The 17,638-nt window shown below is 37.2% G+C and overlaps 1 protein-coding gene across 16 annotated transcripts in view; it reads left to right on the forward strand.

Annotated features, from left to right (window-relative positions):
* Baz2b (bromodomain adjacent to zinc finger domain 2B) overlaps positions 1 to 17,638 on the forward strand; it is a 213,038-nt gene that overhangs the window by 85,901 nt on the left and 109,499 nt on the right. Inside the window, exon 1 of one of the 16 annotated variants that reach the window (XM_057755622.1) lies at positions 5,138 to 5,240. The exons of the other annotated variants lie outside the window; for them this stretch is intronic. The gene's annotated coding sequence lies outside the window, so the exon portion shown is untranslated. Of the gene's footprint in view, positions 1 to 5,137; positions 5,241 to 17,638 lie in introns of those variants that run through there. 16 annotated transcript variants of the gene reach the window in all.

The raw sequence follows: 17,638 nt of genomic DNA on the forward strand, positions 1-17,638 counted from the left end.
AATTCTTCAATCTAAAGGACAAAAATACTGAAGCAGTCTGGCGGGGGGGGGAGGGCAAAGAAGGAAAAAATGATGCAAAAAGAAAATGACACTGAGGTCCCTGTTTAATACACATGTATTTCAGGTTGATAGTTGCTTTCATTAGCAGATCTCATTGTTATGCAACGTCTGTTCCTCTGCAGCAAAATGGATCTTGTACTCACAGGCCCTGTTTTCTCTTAGGTACTGGAAAGGACATCTTTCTTTGGTTTACGTTTACCATCTTGTTAAGGAAAAGAAGGAAAATTGAATTACATTCTTTTGTTGGTAAATTTGTTTTTAAAACACCTTTTAGATTTGTATTACGAATGTTTTCTATTCTCTAGTGTAAGCAATTATAAGATGGCTAGTAATGCAAATATGTTAATTAAATAATTTTTTTATATTTATTGAGCTCTACATTTTTCTCTGCTCCCCTCCCTGCCTCTCCTCTTCCCCCTTCAATCCTCCCCCAAGTTCCCCATGCTCCCAATTTACTCAGGAGACCTTGTCTTTTTCTACTTTCTACTTCCCATGTAGATTAGATCTATGTAATTCTTTCTTAGTGCCCGCATTGTTGTCTAAGTTCTCTGGGATTGTGGTTTGTAATTATAATTTTTAATTGAATAACAAACTCAATTGATTTTTATTAGGTATGTAAGCATATGTTTAACCTTTTTGAATATTGGGAATGATTTTTTTATTGCAACAAAATATGATAAGATCTGAAAGCTGCTACCTTTTGCAATAACAAAAATTGTATATAGAGAGCATCACAACTTGAGTTTTCATAAAATAGATCTGAAATCTGTTTTACATTTGAGGTGAACAGTAGACAGCAATGCAGACAGGCCGAGTGCCTTCAGCCAGTGAATACAGGCATGGATCAAACTGAGTGGACACAGCTGGCATTTTGCAGTTTGATAGTACTTTACTGAGTCCCTTGGTTTGGGGTAATATTCTCAAAAATTGTCCCCGCATGAGAATCTGGGTTTGTGTAAGTACGAATTAGTTTTGTTACATGCAAAAAATATGTGTGGTAATAACTGACCTTTTGGTTCACTTAATGCAATCCTAACAATATCTTGGCTACATTGACGAAACAGGATGTTACAATATGTACAACAGGTTATTAATGCAGCATTCGGAGTTAATTTGTACTGAGGGTGTTTGCTACATACTGAGTTCTATTCATTGTGAGCAGTGTTCTAAGCTATTAGAACTTATTGTTAGACTTGGTGAAGGAAAGGTTTGTGGGCTCAAATAACAAGACTCCAAGAGGTTCTCCCTGATGAGAGAGAGAAGCGATGGGAAGCAAAAGAATACTCTGGGCAGTCATAGGACATAAAGTTAGCATCTTTACAAGACACAGAGACTCACTCCACTGTGGCTGTTTGATTTGCTATTACATATTTATTTCTCATGAAAATCAGAGTGTAGCTGTGATGAATTTTAATTGTATTCAATCCAGGTATGTAGCAGTTGATAGGGAGTAATATTTCAGGGTTTTCTTTTTTTGATGATGTAATTGGGTGTTTCTGTATTCATCGTTTTGTTGTGTTTCCCCAGATTAGTAACCTAAAAAAGTAAGCTCTGCATATGCAAACACAAACGTTAATTTGTTCAGGCTCCATGTGGAGATGGATTTGTCTCCCAGAATTAGGAATCCCAGACTGAATAGGAATAAAATTTATTATAGCTTTGCTCACAGCCAGACAAGTGGAACAAGCCCCTGAAAGGCCGTAGATGAAAGAGGGGCTGGAATTCTCTGCAGTACCTGCGTTTACATCCTAAAGTCTTCTTCCCGCCTTTCTGAAGCCACACCTTTCCCTGAATACTACTGTACTCAGCCTGTAGGAGAGACTAAATTTGGAACATGAAACTGAATTTAGCTGGGCAGTGGTGGAGCACGCCTTTAATCCCAGCACTTGGGAGGCAGAGGCAGGTGGATCTCTGTGAGTTTAAGACCAACTTGGTCTATAGAGTGAGTTCCAGGACAGGCTCCATAGCTACTGAGAAACCCTGTTTCAAAAATCAAAAAAAAAAAAACAAAAAAAAAAACAACTGTGAATTTAACAAAAATATATAAGGATTCAAATGAGATAAATTAGATTATTTTTGGCCAAAGTCAATTGTCTTTTATTATGTTATGGCTATGGCTTTTGCTGAGGAAATTATAAAGGACGATGACATAGGAAATCCATTGTTCTAACTAAGTAAGTTCTGAAATTTGCTGAGAAAAGTTTTATTGAAATATCAAAATTGTCTTCCTTGTGGGAACTAGGTAATTCTTTGGGTTTGTGAATTGGCATCTTATGGATGAGAGCAAGGATTTTGGAAATTGTCTGCTTCTCTTGCTGGCTAACCTCGTATCATGACGTGTATGAACCTAGCGACAGCATTTCTATATTCAGGTTTACCTTGCATTGTACTTTGAGACAGTACCTCTCTCTTCCTGTGGCTTTCTGAGTGTCAGGGCTGCAGGTGTGCTCCCGCATCTGGCCGTTGGTTTTCTTATTTATCTATAATTACATGGAAAGACTCTCTTTCCTACTGGTTGTGAGCCATGTCATGTTCTTCTGTCATAAGATGGGACATAAGTAGTGTTTATTACAGAATGGTTTTATTTGCTCCTATGTGTGATTGTAAGTCTGGGTGAGTATGATGTGGGTGTGCTTGTGGGGGCACTGACCTGTCACTGTGCACGTGTGAAGGTGAGAGGGCAAACTTGAGGAATCTGGTCTTTCCTGAGTTTCAGGGATCAAAATGAGACCGTTTGTTCTGGGTGGCAACCTCTATTATTCACTGAGCCATCCCATTGGCCCTTTCATCCAGCTGTTAGAGCTCTTTTAGTATGGTTAGATTTACCAGGGAGGGGGGCTCTTTTGGAGGCTTTTGTCTTTGTAGCCCCCATAATTCCAGTTAGCTATGTTAAATGTACCCTTTGCAAATGTCCGAGTGAGAAGATGGGATGAAATGCACTTGAGGAAGGGAAAAGAGCCTTTTGTCACCTAAGTCACATGCTGCTGTGTACAGCCACTGTCCCTTTTGTCTCAACTATGAGGTCTCTTCAGAATGCGCTCATTTCTCTCTCTCTCTCTCTCTCTCTCTCTCTCTCTCTCTCTCTCTCTCTCGTCTCTGTCTCTCTGTCTCTCTCTCGTCTCTCTCTCATCTCTGTCTCTGTCTCTCTGTGTCTCTGTCTCTGTCTCTCTCTGTCTCTCTCTCTCTCTCTCTGTGTATGTGTGTGTTGTCGTGGAGAGCCAGAACAGCTAGTGGGAATTAGTTCTCTCCTTCCACCATGTTGGTCCCGGGGTCAAATTCAGGTCCTCCATGTTGTCAGCAAGCACACATTCCTTGAGCCCAGAAGTATAAATTCTTCGTGGGAAAGCTCGCTGACTGTGCCTGCAGGAGCAACTTTGAATGACTAAAGTATCACACTTACTTTCTCTTCCTCTTCACAGTTTTCTTTACTGTTTCCAAAAGTGAGCTGTCACGGGACCTGACACAGTCATGGACCTTTGAAATAGTTGAAATAGTAATCTTGCAGCTTAACTGTTTTGTCTTGGCATATGAATAGACAGAAACTGCCTGTATGGTTGGAATTGCATTTATAGTTTCTCTGATGGACTGAGGACCATGTTTGCATGCTGGTGAAAATAGGATATACGTGTTACTGAATTTGACTACAAAATTTAGCTGGAACTCTTAACTGCTTAGTTACAGTGTTTTGAAAATTGACAGTTTCATTGTGGTAAAAGATTAATGGTGTTAACAACTATGCTAATGTGATTCAATACTCTTTTGAAGCAACACAGTTGATATTTATGAGCAGATTTCTGAGATTCTGTCCATCTGGTCCATAGTCTTCTGTTCAGGTGGATTTGGGATTTTTTGTATTGATTTTTATTGTTTTTACTCTTTCAGTACATTAGATTTTGCAAATGAGTTAATATAAGCTTAAATTAATCAAATGACTTAAATATTTGATATGCTTATATTATAAAAGGGTCTTTAATTACTCTTTGCATTAAATTATTAAATCTTGTATTCATGAGTAGAAATATAATATTAGTAAAATATTATATTTTTAGTAATTAGATTTTTTTATAATTTTGGTTGTGAGCCTAGCCTTTAATGACTGAGTCATGCCTCCAGCCCATAAATACAAGATTTTTAAAATAAGTACAAGTTTTACAGATTTTAAAAATCACCTAGATACTTTGAAAGTAGTAACTTGTTTTTATTTTGAGGAACCTAAGAATTTTAGATTTTGTAGTGATAATTTAAATCAATTTCCATCCAATTTCAGGGGATAGGGGAAAAGGCAAATTGGGTTGGAAAAACTGAGAACAAAGAAATGCAGTTTTCAGATTAGCAATTGGATTCTTGCATTTTTAAGTGCTCAGGTGACTATTATATTATAAATTGTATTTTTGAAAAAGGAGCTTAAAATGTAGGGAATCATTTTACCCCATGTAAACTTTTGATTCTTACCATATTTTTCAAGATTGCTGTATATTTATATAGTAGTCTGATTGCCCTAATACAAAGACTCATGTTTTGATAAAAATTGAGTGTTAATCTTTTACTCTCAGAAATTTCTTGTACCAACTTTTAAAAGCAGTTGAAATTAAAAGGTGATTGTTTAGCATGTTTTTGAACAGTTATTTTTTTTATTTAAATATTGTTAGCATTGCCTTATTTTTACAATTTATTAACCAAGCCAATGTTTCAAACCAGTGTTTGAAACCTACTTAAGGCTGTGAGCATTTTTTACTGTAAGTTGAGTTCATGCGTGGCAGAAACAAATCCTTCCAAAGGGAAGGACAAGATTCTTCTCTCCATTATAAGGTTTGACCTCAACAGAATTAAGAAAAGAACAATTACCTAAGCCATCCCCTTACCTGACTTAGTTTTGTCACGTGAGCTTTCTGGTTACCCGGGAGCTAAGTGCTCCACCTGCCTCTCAGTTTGTTTACCAGGAAATCAAGATGTGTAAACTGCAGGAAGTACTATTTGACCCTCTCCGACAGTATCTCATTACAATAATTGCTAATCTCTGAATAAGACAGCCATGTTTTGTGAGAGAGAGGCTGTGTTAGGTAGATTTTAGGTGTTTCAACAAACAGAGCGTTGCAAATGCTAACGAATTGTGGTTTCATTATAGCGCTTGATAAAGGACATATTGTGACCTTTGGGGTCAGCAGAGCTAGGATACAATAGTAAGTATTCTTTCAAGCCTTTTGACTGAAAATATCGTGGCTTGTTGTGGAGTGCTGCCTCTGCCTCTGCCTCTGCCTCTGCTCCGAATCGAAAGGATAATGGCTACTTCCTGATTAAACCCTCTCCACAGTAAGCTGCCAGTGTTGTGCTGAATGTCTTTCTCCCACTAAGGAGAGCCTTCGCTGTTTTCTGTATTGTGTATCACTGTGTTTTCATTGATGAGGCTTTTAGAAGTATTTCCTGAGCTTGAACTTATATTTTGAGTAGAAACTAATGTTTTAAGTTTGGAGAATTTTTTTTAAAATTGAAAGTATTTCTGACAACCATGTCATATACCAACTGTATATTTTGGTTACAGAAACAAGCTTAAGAAAACCATTAGCATGGTAAGTTATAGTAAGCTGCCACTTGCAAAAGTGCTCTTAGCAAAATCCTGAAATAACATGTAGTAAATCATATTGTTTTTAGATTCTGGAATAGATTCTAATTTATTTTTTATATAAGAAATTTCTATTTACATATTAACATAATGTATTGATAAATGTTTTAATTCTTACTAAATTGTTTTCGTACATTAATTGCGAGGACCCTGAGATATAAAAAGCATGTTAAGTACTCAAAGCATAAGAAGGAATAAAGAACCGCTTAGCTTTAATCCTTGAGCTGGCAGCCACCCCATCTGTGGCCTTGGGACAGTTGTTTAAACTGCTTACCTCATTTTCTCGTCTCCTACCCAGGTGATTAAGTAAAATGTGTTCATTTATTTATTACAGTACAAAATATAAAGGAAGCACGTTTTATAAAATAGAGAACTAACTGCCACCGGGAGTGTTAGTGTATAGAAGAGCAGGAGATTCATGACTTTACAATGAAATAAATGATCATCACATTTAAACAGAACTCTGTTTTTCTTAAACCATCCTCATGCAAGAATTACGAATATTGTTGGATTCATGAATAAAATACGAAGTAGAAAACTAATAGTTAACAGTCAAGTTCCAAGCATGCTTCTGACATTTCTAAGGATGAGCTTGTTCATAGAATAAAGAAGAATGTGTATATTATTTGCTAGGGAAATGTAGGTTATTTAAATATTATCATCTTGATATTTAAGCTTTAGTCATAGGTTTTTATGTAAGAGATAACATTTTAAAATTATTAAAAAATTAAATGTAACTTCTGAAGAAGACTATAGAATCTAAAACTAGGCAAACATTTAAAAGTATTCTTGGGGAATATAAATAATTTAGCTTGTGTTGAAAGAATTTAAGTACCTTCTTTTCAAAACACTTATCAAGTTCAAATTCACTCCGTAATTTTTAATATAAGTTTTTCTTATATCTTGGAAGGTTCTAAATATGATGTTTAATATCGTTATCAAAATAAAATTTACAACAGTGCCTCTTTAATTTTGTAATGATAAGTAATAGATACCATTTATTGTTACATAGAAACTGCCGAGCTAATTTATCATTTTATAGTCATATTAATCACATTAGGCACGGTATCATTGCTTCCATTTTCATTGCCGAAGAAATAATTGTAGAGAATTTAAATAATGTGAGTAAGGTCCTTTTGCCAGTGTCAGAGTCTTGTGAGGAACACCAACAGAACCCAAAATCCAGAACTCCAGAGTCATACAGAGGATTTAAAAAGTCAGGCACTTTTATATTTTGTTCATTATAAAGGTGTGCACACTGTCGATTTAGATGGATTTATCAAATTTTATAAAGGACCTCCAAGGTGACAGACAATGTAAGAAGTAAAATTACTTATAGTAGGAAGCCAAACAAAAGCCCTGTCTCCACAGTTTACAGTTTTAGTAGAAGCAGGAAACACTTAGGCTGTGATAGCACAGTGTGGTAAGTGATAAGTACAGGTAAACACACACAGTACTGTGTGCTGGATAAAGTCATAGTCAGTGTGTTGTTTTCATTGAAGATTAGTGTTGTTATTACTGTCTTGACTTTCTGATGATAGGGCCTTAGAAAACGTTAGGCAGGTACTCCACCACCCAGCTATTCCAGCCTACTTCAGTTACACGTTGAATTTCCATGTCTTTTGAACCATTCCAGATACATGGGAAATAACAGTAAATAAACCTTCCGAAAGTTTACTTTTATGAATCATACAGTTTAGGTGGAGATAAACTATAATGAATAATTTGTAAAATATATAGCATGTTAGACTGTAAATGTTACTAAGAAAGAAATCTAAAGAAAAGGGAGCAGGATAATTTTTATGGCTGTTCTGGGGTCTAGAAGGACTCAACCAAGGTCGTGATTGACCATTGACAAGGTAATCTTCTGCGCACACCTTTCCAGGCAGAAAGCCTTTGGCAGGCGCATGCCTGTTATGACCTTAGGAAGCAAATGGAGGCTGATTGGAGGTAAAGAGTGAGGAAGAGGGGAGAGTAGGAAGGAAGGGTAGAGGCTGTTGACATGAGACTTTTCAGAGCCCAGGCAGGACTTGATGGAACCCAGGCTTTTGCATAGATCTAGTTTGTGTTTTACAAGGACCATTCTATTGACTATGTTGAGAATAGACTGTAGTCATGGAACATTGTTACAGAGTTCTTTCATCTAACAGAAGGGAGTGACTTGGTAGAGTTTAAACTCGGGATGTTTTGAAAGGTAAAAAAGCTGAAAAGATTTCTTGGTGATGTTCACAGATGAGAGGGAGAAAAGATGTCTAGAAGGGTGATGGGATCCACCAGCTGTGAGATAGAGAGATTTTCCAGGTGAGCTTGACTGGATAGGGGTAAGGAGCCAGGACTTTTCCATGGGGTACATTTGAAGAATCTAGAAGTGCAAAGAGGTGTAGGAAGACTTTACCTAGACGATAACAGTCTAAATTGATACTGAAGAATGAATTTGACTTATCTCAGCATAACATGTTGTCTGCTAAAACTCACAGGTGTTTCCTGTAAAATCTTAGTACACCTTGACTTTGTCTTCTTTACATGCTAGAGTGGCCTCCAGTCATCCCCAAAGTATTATGATGATGATGATTATTTAAAAATTATTTTATGTGCATTGGTGTTTTGCTTGCATGTATGTCTGTATGAGGGAGTCAGATTCCCTGGAACCAGAATCACAGACAGTTATGGGCTTGGTTGGTGAGAATTGAACCTAGGTCCTATGGAAGAACAACCAGTACTCCCAACTTGGGAACCATCTTTCCAACTCCAATTGTCATTATTTTAAATGTAATAAAACTGTTTATGTCACAGAACTAAATATACTGGGCAGTTAGGTTTTTGTATTATTTCAGTGACCTGTCATGAGCTGTACCTGAGTGCCTTAGCTGTTGGTTGTCAGCATAGTGCTGCAAGGTAGATCGTGTTCTCATCCTACATGGGGAGAAAGTGAGGAGAGACTATTAACTGTGAGCCCTTCATGATTAGTTAGAACCTTAATCATACTCTCTTTTAAAATGTATACTCTTGAGGGTAATTAAAACAAAACCCAAAACTTTTTCTTTGAGAACCAAGAAAGCTTTTGAACTGTAGTTTCCTCATGTATTGTCGTGCAGGGACTCTCTTCAGGAGAGCTTGTGGGTTCTCGGTCATGGCCACGGAGTCAAGCCGTTTGTCCGTCTTAGGAATTCCCATGGTTTCCCTGTCCCAGATGTCCCTCCTCTCCTGCCCACAGTCCCCTTTCTAGTGCTCAACAGAGTAGATGTTTGACAAACTTCAGCTGTCATCATCGTCTCTTCATTTCTTTTCCTAATACATTGTGACCTTAGAAATCATAATTCAGTCCTCTGAAAATGATAAGATCTCAGAGATTAAGGGTGTAAGGACTTTGTAAACAATAAAGAATGTTTGAACTTGTGTTTTGTCAGCTTACACCTCAGTTTTGTTTGCCTCCCCGCTTTTGGCCTCTGGTGGTGTGGCTGGTGCTTGACCGACTGAAAACGAGTCAGGATGCTGTGGGTGTTCTCGATGGAGACGGGAACTGCCCTTGTTGAGTTTCAGTACAGAGTGGTACTGGAGCTGCTGTTGAAATGGGCTCGCTTTGGAGACTATTTTATAAGTACATGCCTTTAACTTTAACATCGTAAGCAGATTTTTCAAAGGAATAGAAGCAGTTCATTTGCCGTGTGTCAGTGGCAGACGCATGTAATTCCAGCACGTGGGAGGCAGAGGCAGGTGGATTTTTGTAAGTTTGAGGCCAGTCTGGTCTACAAAGCAAGTTCCAGGAGAGTCAGAGATAAACAGTGAAACATTGTCTCAAAAAACTAAACTAAACTAAACAAACAAACAAACAAGCAAACAAAAAACAGTTCATTCAAACTTTTTACACTTTTCTTTAAAGCCTTCTTTTATTGTCATACTCTAACACGTTTTATAAGTATAATTTATTTTAATGTCTTCATAACCATTAAATAAGCTATTTAAATTATTTGGTTGTCCTCCAAAATATCTTTAAAATAATTGTATTTAAACTATCTGTAATTTTCAGGTTTTTGAATAAACCTTAAAGAATTAGGGTTATATATGCTGATTGTTTCTTTGTAGGCATAGAAAATGTGAGTGAACACATTAAATGTCAATGTATTGCTCATTTTAAAAATGCTTATTTTGACAGCATCTTGTTTTTTATTTAGTCAGGGAAAATGAGAGGCAAGTGGTTGCTTATGCCTAAAATTCTAGCACTGAGGTTCATTTAGAAGGATTGCCTCTGGGTGGTGGTGGTGCACGCCTTTAATCTCAGCACTTGGGAGGCAGAGGCAGGCAGATCTGTGTGTGTCTGAGGCCAGCCTGGTGTACAAGAGCCAGTTCCAGGACAGGTTCCAAAGCAGCACAGAGAACCTTGTCTTGGGGTGCGGGGGAGAATTGCGTGAGGACCTGAGGCCAGTCGAGGATACAATTTATTTAAGGCCAATTTGAGATACAGTAGGATACTCTGTTTATTTTTTTTTTTTCAAAAAGGGCAATCGAAACCTTATGAATTTTTCTGGAATGTTTTCCCTTACCATTTGTTATCGAAATTTTCACTTAATATGTTTGTGGAAGTGTAGGACTGAATTTTGTGTTGCTTTGCATGTGGTGTGTTATTAGATCCTGTTTTGACAGCCTGAGCTACTACCAACATATTTTGGCAGATAAAATCCAAACAAATACTAAGTATGAGTATTGATTTGATAACTTAAGCAAGTTGCTTGGTGTTATAAGCAATGCATAATCAAATAATAATGTGTTACAGTAATTTTAAAACATCAGGCATCTCAAAAAGGGTCCAAGATTAATTGCTAAAGGAGTGAGCTATATAAATAAAACACTTTGGCAGTAAGGGAAATCTGGTAAGTAGAATGCCAGAAGAGGTGCTTTCATTAAACGAACCAGAGTGAGCTCTCTGAGCTCTAAAAAAAGCTTCCAACACTAGTTTAAGAAATAAGTTCCCTGAGATGGAATTAACTGTCTAGCAGATCACCCCACAGTACACAGTACAATAGTTTGATTTTATGTCATTTTAGAAAAACAATATTTATCATAAAACTTGCCATTTGAACTGTTTTTTTTGGGGGGGGGTGTTTGTTTGTTTTTGTTTTTCTTGCTTGTTGGTGTTCTAGGCAAGTGCTCTACCACTGAGGCGTATATCTCCTACTACCAACTTTGAACATTTCCCCCCTGTTTTTTGGAGACAGAGTTGCACTATAGTGCCCTGACTGGCCTGGAATTTGCTGTGTAGACCAGGCTACCGTAGAACAGAGATCTGTGTTTCTCTGCTTCCCAAGAGCTTCAGTTAAAGGCTGTGCCACTACGCCTGGCTCCTTGACCGTCTAATTTATGTGATTCAGTAGCATTGGTCATATTCAGAATTGTACAGGTATTCCTATTATTTCCAAAATGTTTGCCCCCCCCCCCAAATTTTGAAATCATCAACCAGTAACATCTCAATCCTACTATCTGTAATCTGTCTTTTGTCCTTATAAATCTCTCATATTCCTACAGTATTTATGGATTTATTGGGCAGGTTTATTTTAGTTAGCACAAAGTTTTCAAAGATTATCCCTCTCGTAGAATATTCAGAACCTCATTGCTTTATATGATTCAATTATGTAAATAAGAGAAGCATGCTCTATACCTGTATATCATTCATTTATTTGTCAATGGATAGTATCTTTTCATGTATTCACTTTTAGTTCTTGTGGTAATACTATGTTTAGCCTTTTGAGAATTGTCATGCTTCAGTTGAAAAAACTCTCACTTTATGAACCCAGTATTATATAGAAAGCATGGAGGTTGTGGAGCCATGGCCCCGTAGAAAAGTGCTTGCTATTCTTGTAAAGGACTAGTGGTCCATCCTCATCACCCAGATCAGGGTTCACAACCAACTCCAGGGCCATCTGACACTCCCCTTTGGTCTCCCTGGGCACCCACATAGCATGCACAGATGTGTAAGCATTAATAAGTAAAATTTAAAATACAAATTATGAAAAATACCAGGCGGAATTGTTGTTTTCAGCACATATTAGATATCTTTGGAAAAAGAGAAAAAGAAAAGCAGCTGCATCTGCTAAATGTGTGAGAATGTGTATGGGGACAAAGGGCTAATGCTTACAGTGATGCTATCAAAAATGAAGCATTCTGGTTGTACATGATCCTTATCTGGGTGAAGTATTTTACAGACAGTGATTACTGAGTCTGGATTACTCATCCCCTAGGAACTCTTTATGTAAGAATATGCATTGTTTTGTTTTTTGAGACAGTGTTTCTCTATAGCTTTGGAGCCTGTTCTGGAACTAACTCTGTAGAACAGGCTGGTCTTGAACCCACAGAGATTGGCCTGTCTCTACCTTCTGAGTGCTGGGGTTAAAGGTATGCACCACCACTGCCCAGCTGTGTTGATATTTCTATAGGTAATTCTTGTAACCAATGTAGTTCTTTGATAGATAGATAGATAGATAGATAGATAGATAGATAGATAGATAGATAGATGATAGATAATAGATAGATAGATGATAGATAGATAGATAGATGATAGATAGATAGATAGATAGATAGATAGATGATAGATAGATGATAGATAGATGATAGATAGATGATAGATAGATGATAGATAGATGATAGATAGATAGATAGATAGATAGATAGATAGAACACAAGTACTCTTTATTGAGTAAAGAATTGTATTAGACTAAGTACTTTTAATAACCTACAGAATACATATTTAAGTAAAAAATGTTTATATATTTTTACTGAGAAATTGTTGATCATGCAAGAAAATAAGGATTTGGGGACTAGAGAGATAACTCATTGGTAAAGAACTGTTGTTGCTCTACAGGGTACCCAGATTTGGTTCCCAACACCCAGGCTAGTCAATTCATAACTTCCTGTAACTATCTCCACCCTCTTCTGGCCTTTATGGACACCTGCACACAAATGGTATATACACAGACACATGTATATGCACATAAATCAAAATCAAGCAAGTCTTTAAAAAAACAGAAAAAATTAAAAAGTTTCTATAAATCCATCTGTCCATCTATTTTTCTCTCTTTTTAAAAATAGAAAATTTAAAGAGGGCAATAGCACAAGAGTCACACATGTATGTATGTATGTATGTATGTATGTATGTGTATATATAAAGTGTGTGTGTGTGCACACGCGCGCGCTTTCTCTCTCAAACACACACACACACACACACACACACACACACACACATGAGTTAGAGGACAACCTTGGGCATCATCATCACTAAGACCATCCATCTCTTTTCAAGACAGCCTCTCACTGATCTAGAGCTGACCAATTAGGTTACACTGGCTGGGTAGTGAGCCCCATACATCCTCCTGTTTCCATTTTCCTAGCACTGAGATTATAAACAACCACTCCAGTCTCAGTCCTTATACCTGTAAGGCAATTGCTTTACCAATCAAAGCCATCTTTCTTGTCCCTTTTTATATCAAAGAACCTACTAAGCCTTGATGGTAGAATATCTATTTACATGGCTTTGCCATATCCTATAACATTCATATGTGTATATATACACCCACACATATATAGTGTTTTTATTTTTTTTATTTTTTATTTTTTGTTTTTTGTTTTTTGTTTTTTTTTTGTTTTTCGAGACAGGGTTTCTCTGTGGTTTTGGAGCCTGTCCTGGAACTAGCTCTTGTAGACCAGGCTGGTCTCGAACTCACAGAGATCCGCCTGCCTCTGCCTCCCAAGTGCTGGGATTAAAGGCGTGTTTTTATTTTTTAAAAGCATAAGTACTTGCTTTCTGTGCAGACGTTGCTAACAGAATGGCCAATTCCAATACAACGGGCACAGCGACTTCTCTTTCATATCAAACAGCAAAACAACTCAGAGGAGGCTTGTCAGAGGAGCTGTAAGCACACTGGGTACCTTGTCACCAATATTATCACCCCAGATATCAGGAATTTATAGTCACTACTAGTAGGCCTACTGGTTTATACCTGTAATCCCAGCACTCAAGAACCTGAAGCAAGGTGATCACAAGAAACTTGAAGCTAACTGGGGCTACATAGTGAGATCAACAACAATAGTAATTTATAATCACTTCCCAGTTTCTTCCCCAGGTAGCAGTCACCCTTCTCTTTTGATTGAACAAATCTGCAAATGATGGGAGCTCTATGTCCAGTTTCAGGAATGTAGACCATGGACCTGCTTCAGAATAAGTGTTACCAGCAATAATTGCTGGTATTGTTACCAGCAATAATTGCTCATCTGAAAACTGGAAAAATAATACCTGATTTACCTATCTCTAGATTTGTTGTTAGGTAAAATGAGAATATGTGTATACTTTGCAAATTGCAATTTTAGTCATTGTCATATATTTTCATTCAAGCCTTTAACTGAAAATTTATAAGCTCAAGGCTCTAAGGAAGATAATAATTTCTACTTCTCAAGGTCTCATCCTGGTAGAAAGCCACATACCTGAACACCATGTGACTTAATTAGAAATATACAAGAGTAAGACGAGGAACCAGATTTCCTTGTGAGTCAGAATGCTTCTCCAGTTCTTGAAGGCCTGGAATGTGAGGACAGGTTCATTCAGCAAGGAATGGAAGGACTTTGCAAGCCTGTGAGTGTCTAGTGTGGATTAGAGGGGGAATAGGAAGAAATTTTGTCTCCTAGTATCAGAGTGAGAGTGAGAGAGCTTTCTATTTTTACAACGACTTGGAATTTTTAATTGTGTTGCAGAGAGTACAGAAACATTGAAAGAGTGTAAATAAGAGGGTGGCAGAATCAGTGTTCTATCAAAGGTTACTGCTTTTAAAAAATGTCAGGATCACTACTGGCTGTATGAAAGACTTTTAAAAAGGAGATGTGGGGGTTAGAGGAAACTCCCAAAGTGATTGAAGTGTTTACAATAAATACTGAGTGATGCTATAGACAAAGACACCCTGGAGCATCCTTAGTATCTGAAGCTTGCAGCTCCCTCTATAGCAGCATGGCCAGTCACGTGACTGTTGGAATGAGGTTGTGAAACAGGTCTAGCAGGTGCCAGACTTCAAATTAGTTAGTCCCTAAATTAGACTCATGTAGCTTTAGCAAGGTGGCTTTTGTTTTGTTATTTGAATGCTTACAACATGATGATGGAAGGTTAATTAAAGAGATGAGTACCTGAGAGTGACTTCCGTGTGTCACACATGAAAAGTTATAGGCACTCTATATTCAGTCTTGAACAGAGTCCAGAATCAATAAAGTCAAATGATACACTCTCAGAGAGCCAAAATGTTTGTTTCAACAGCTTTATGGAAATCTTATTTATGTATCATACGTGTTACCATCTCAAATATCATTCATTTTTTAGTGTATTCACAGATTAGTGCATCTGTCAATTCAATCACTTAAAATATTTTATCATCACCCAGAGTTGCCCAGTTCCTCATTTTCTCCCAACCTACACACAGCTCTAAGGAACTGCTACTGTGGTCTGGATTGGGATTGGGTGTTTGTAGGTTCTTGACCTTTTTTTCCACGGAACTGAAAATAAGGGCTCACACAGATGGGCAGAACTGGCAAGAGAACTTTATTCAAAGGAAAGAGGTAGTGCAGATTAGGAAGGGATACAGTGTCAAGATTGACAGTGGGTCACGTGAGTGAGGGTTCTCAACTCCTATTGTTTGGAGCTTCCTTTTATGGGGTTCAAGAGAGGAGTTTGATTGTTTCCTTTTGGACACTGATTATTTTCACACAAACTATCAATGTATTTTAACTTACCCTTTGAAATATCTTCTTTCTCTTTTTATTATTTTCTGCGTTTCGTAATTTGCCCCCGACTGATGTCCCCACATATTAGAATTCCATTAGATTGTATTTGAAAGGTTTAAGACCTTACGTTACAGTGTTCAGAGATGAATTTTAATGTGAGGTCCTAATAGGGATGTGGTATTTACCTAGCATGCCTAATGCCTTGAGTTCAATCCTGCGTATCACAAGCAGAATGACACACTTCATATGCACACCTCAAATCCATTTTAATTAGACCTGCATTGAATATATGGGCCATCCTTTGACAGAAAAACACAGGGATATAATGGGTATTAACTACGATAAAATGTTTTGAGTATTTCAGTAAAGTAAGACAAGTACTAACCATCAGTAAACAATTCTAAAAGTGAGCCGTGTAACACTTGAGAAGGTTCTGAAGGTATCCTTTAGAAATACTGTATTAAATTGTTAAATTTAATAAAATGTTAAGAAATTATTAAAGTTAATGTGATCTGGTAACTTAGCCGGACAGTACACCTACTATGACTACAAAATAACTGGTACTTTAAGTGCTCACAGAAGGTTCTACTTCTTACCTTGAAAGGATGTTTTATTCTTAGGCTCCTTAGAAGACTAAGCATAAAAGAGACCATGTGATCCGGCAATTCTGTTCTTACATGTCAGTCTGTTTCTTTATCTACATAAGCACTGTATGCTTATGTTAATATTCACTGTTTGTAAAATCTAAAAGTAATCCAAATGATTATTAAGTGGTAGGTGAATATTGTAGGGTACAAAATGAAATATTATTCACCAGTAGAAAGGAATAATGTATTATGCGTGCTATAATATGAAATAACTTGGAAATATGGTTTTAGGTCTCAGAAATGATCATTGTGTAATTCTTTTTATGCAAATTATCTAGAATAGATAAATTCATAAGAGACTGAAAGCTGGGTAGGTTCTGATTCAGGGAAGCAGAGACAATAATTTAGTGACTTGACAATACTTGGTTTCAGTTACTCAGTCCATACTTCTGATAATCTCCTTAGCTGCCCAGCTCCTTGCTTTCACATATATGAATATGTCTTCCTCTCTGGACAATGGGGTAAGGGTCTCCTCCCCTAACAACCATCATATTAAGAGTTTCTCACATATATTCCCAATCTATCTGAGTATGAAAGAAACACAAGCCCACCTGAATTGTTTGGGATGAATGTGAATTAAGATCAATTTGTGTTTTCAAGTAAGCATTTAGGGAACATCCTCTGTTTATCTCTTATGCATAATTGGGTATGCATATGATTAAAACTGATGCATTGTGGGGAAAGACATGTGACCAAAAGCAACTTGGAGAAGAATCAGTTTATTTCGGCTTACAGCCCATCATCAAGGGATGCTGGGGAAGGAACCTGGAGGCAGAAACCATGAAGTAACCCTGCTTAACTGCCTTATCCTGGTTGCCTGCCCACTCTTGCTAATCTATCTATCTATCTATCTATCTATCTATCTATCTATCTATCTATCTATCTATCTATCTATCTATCTATCTACCTACCTACCTACCTACCTACCTATCTATCTATCTATCTATCTATCTATCTATCTATCTATCTATCTATCTATCTAATCTAATCTAATCTATCTATCCAATCTGCCTGCCTGCCTATCTGCCTATTGTGCTTGGTTCTTCCCTGGGTTTCAAGGCTTTTTAGTCTTTGGGTTCCTGGCCATCCAGGCAGTGTAGGATACTGCCTCCCTTTAATGACATGGGCCTCAAGTTCAGCAATAGCTCACCACTCTTGATTAACTTTTATCTCCAGTTCACAGCCTTGATGTGTTTGCTTGTTTGTTCAGAACAAACAAGCAAAATCAGAAAGTAAATATTTTCCTCTTCCCTAAAAAACACACATTACTGAAATCTAGAGAGATCAATAGTTTCCAGTGGTCTTTAGCAATGACCCAGAATATTTTGGTGCTTAAAAAAAAAGATCCCACTATGTAGATTTCTTGATTTCTAAGGGGTGATGTTTAACTCAAAAATTTTAACCCATTATTATGCCTGTGACTGTTCAGTCAATGGCTTTCTCGGTCTTAAATTCTAGGGTTGGTAACCAGTGCTCAGACTAGTAGCCAATATTTTGTACATGTTTACCTTGACCACTGGGAAAGATGTTCATATATATACATAACAGTATATGGGCTGAG

Source organism: Chionomys nivalis, chromosome 22 (genome assembly GCF_950005125.1).
Source record: "Chionomys nivalis chromosome 22, mChiNiv1.1, whole genome shotgun sequence".
Taxonomy (NCBI): Eukaryota; Metazoa; Chordata; class Mammalia; order Rodentia; family Cricetidae; genus Chionomys; species Chionomys nivalis.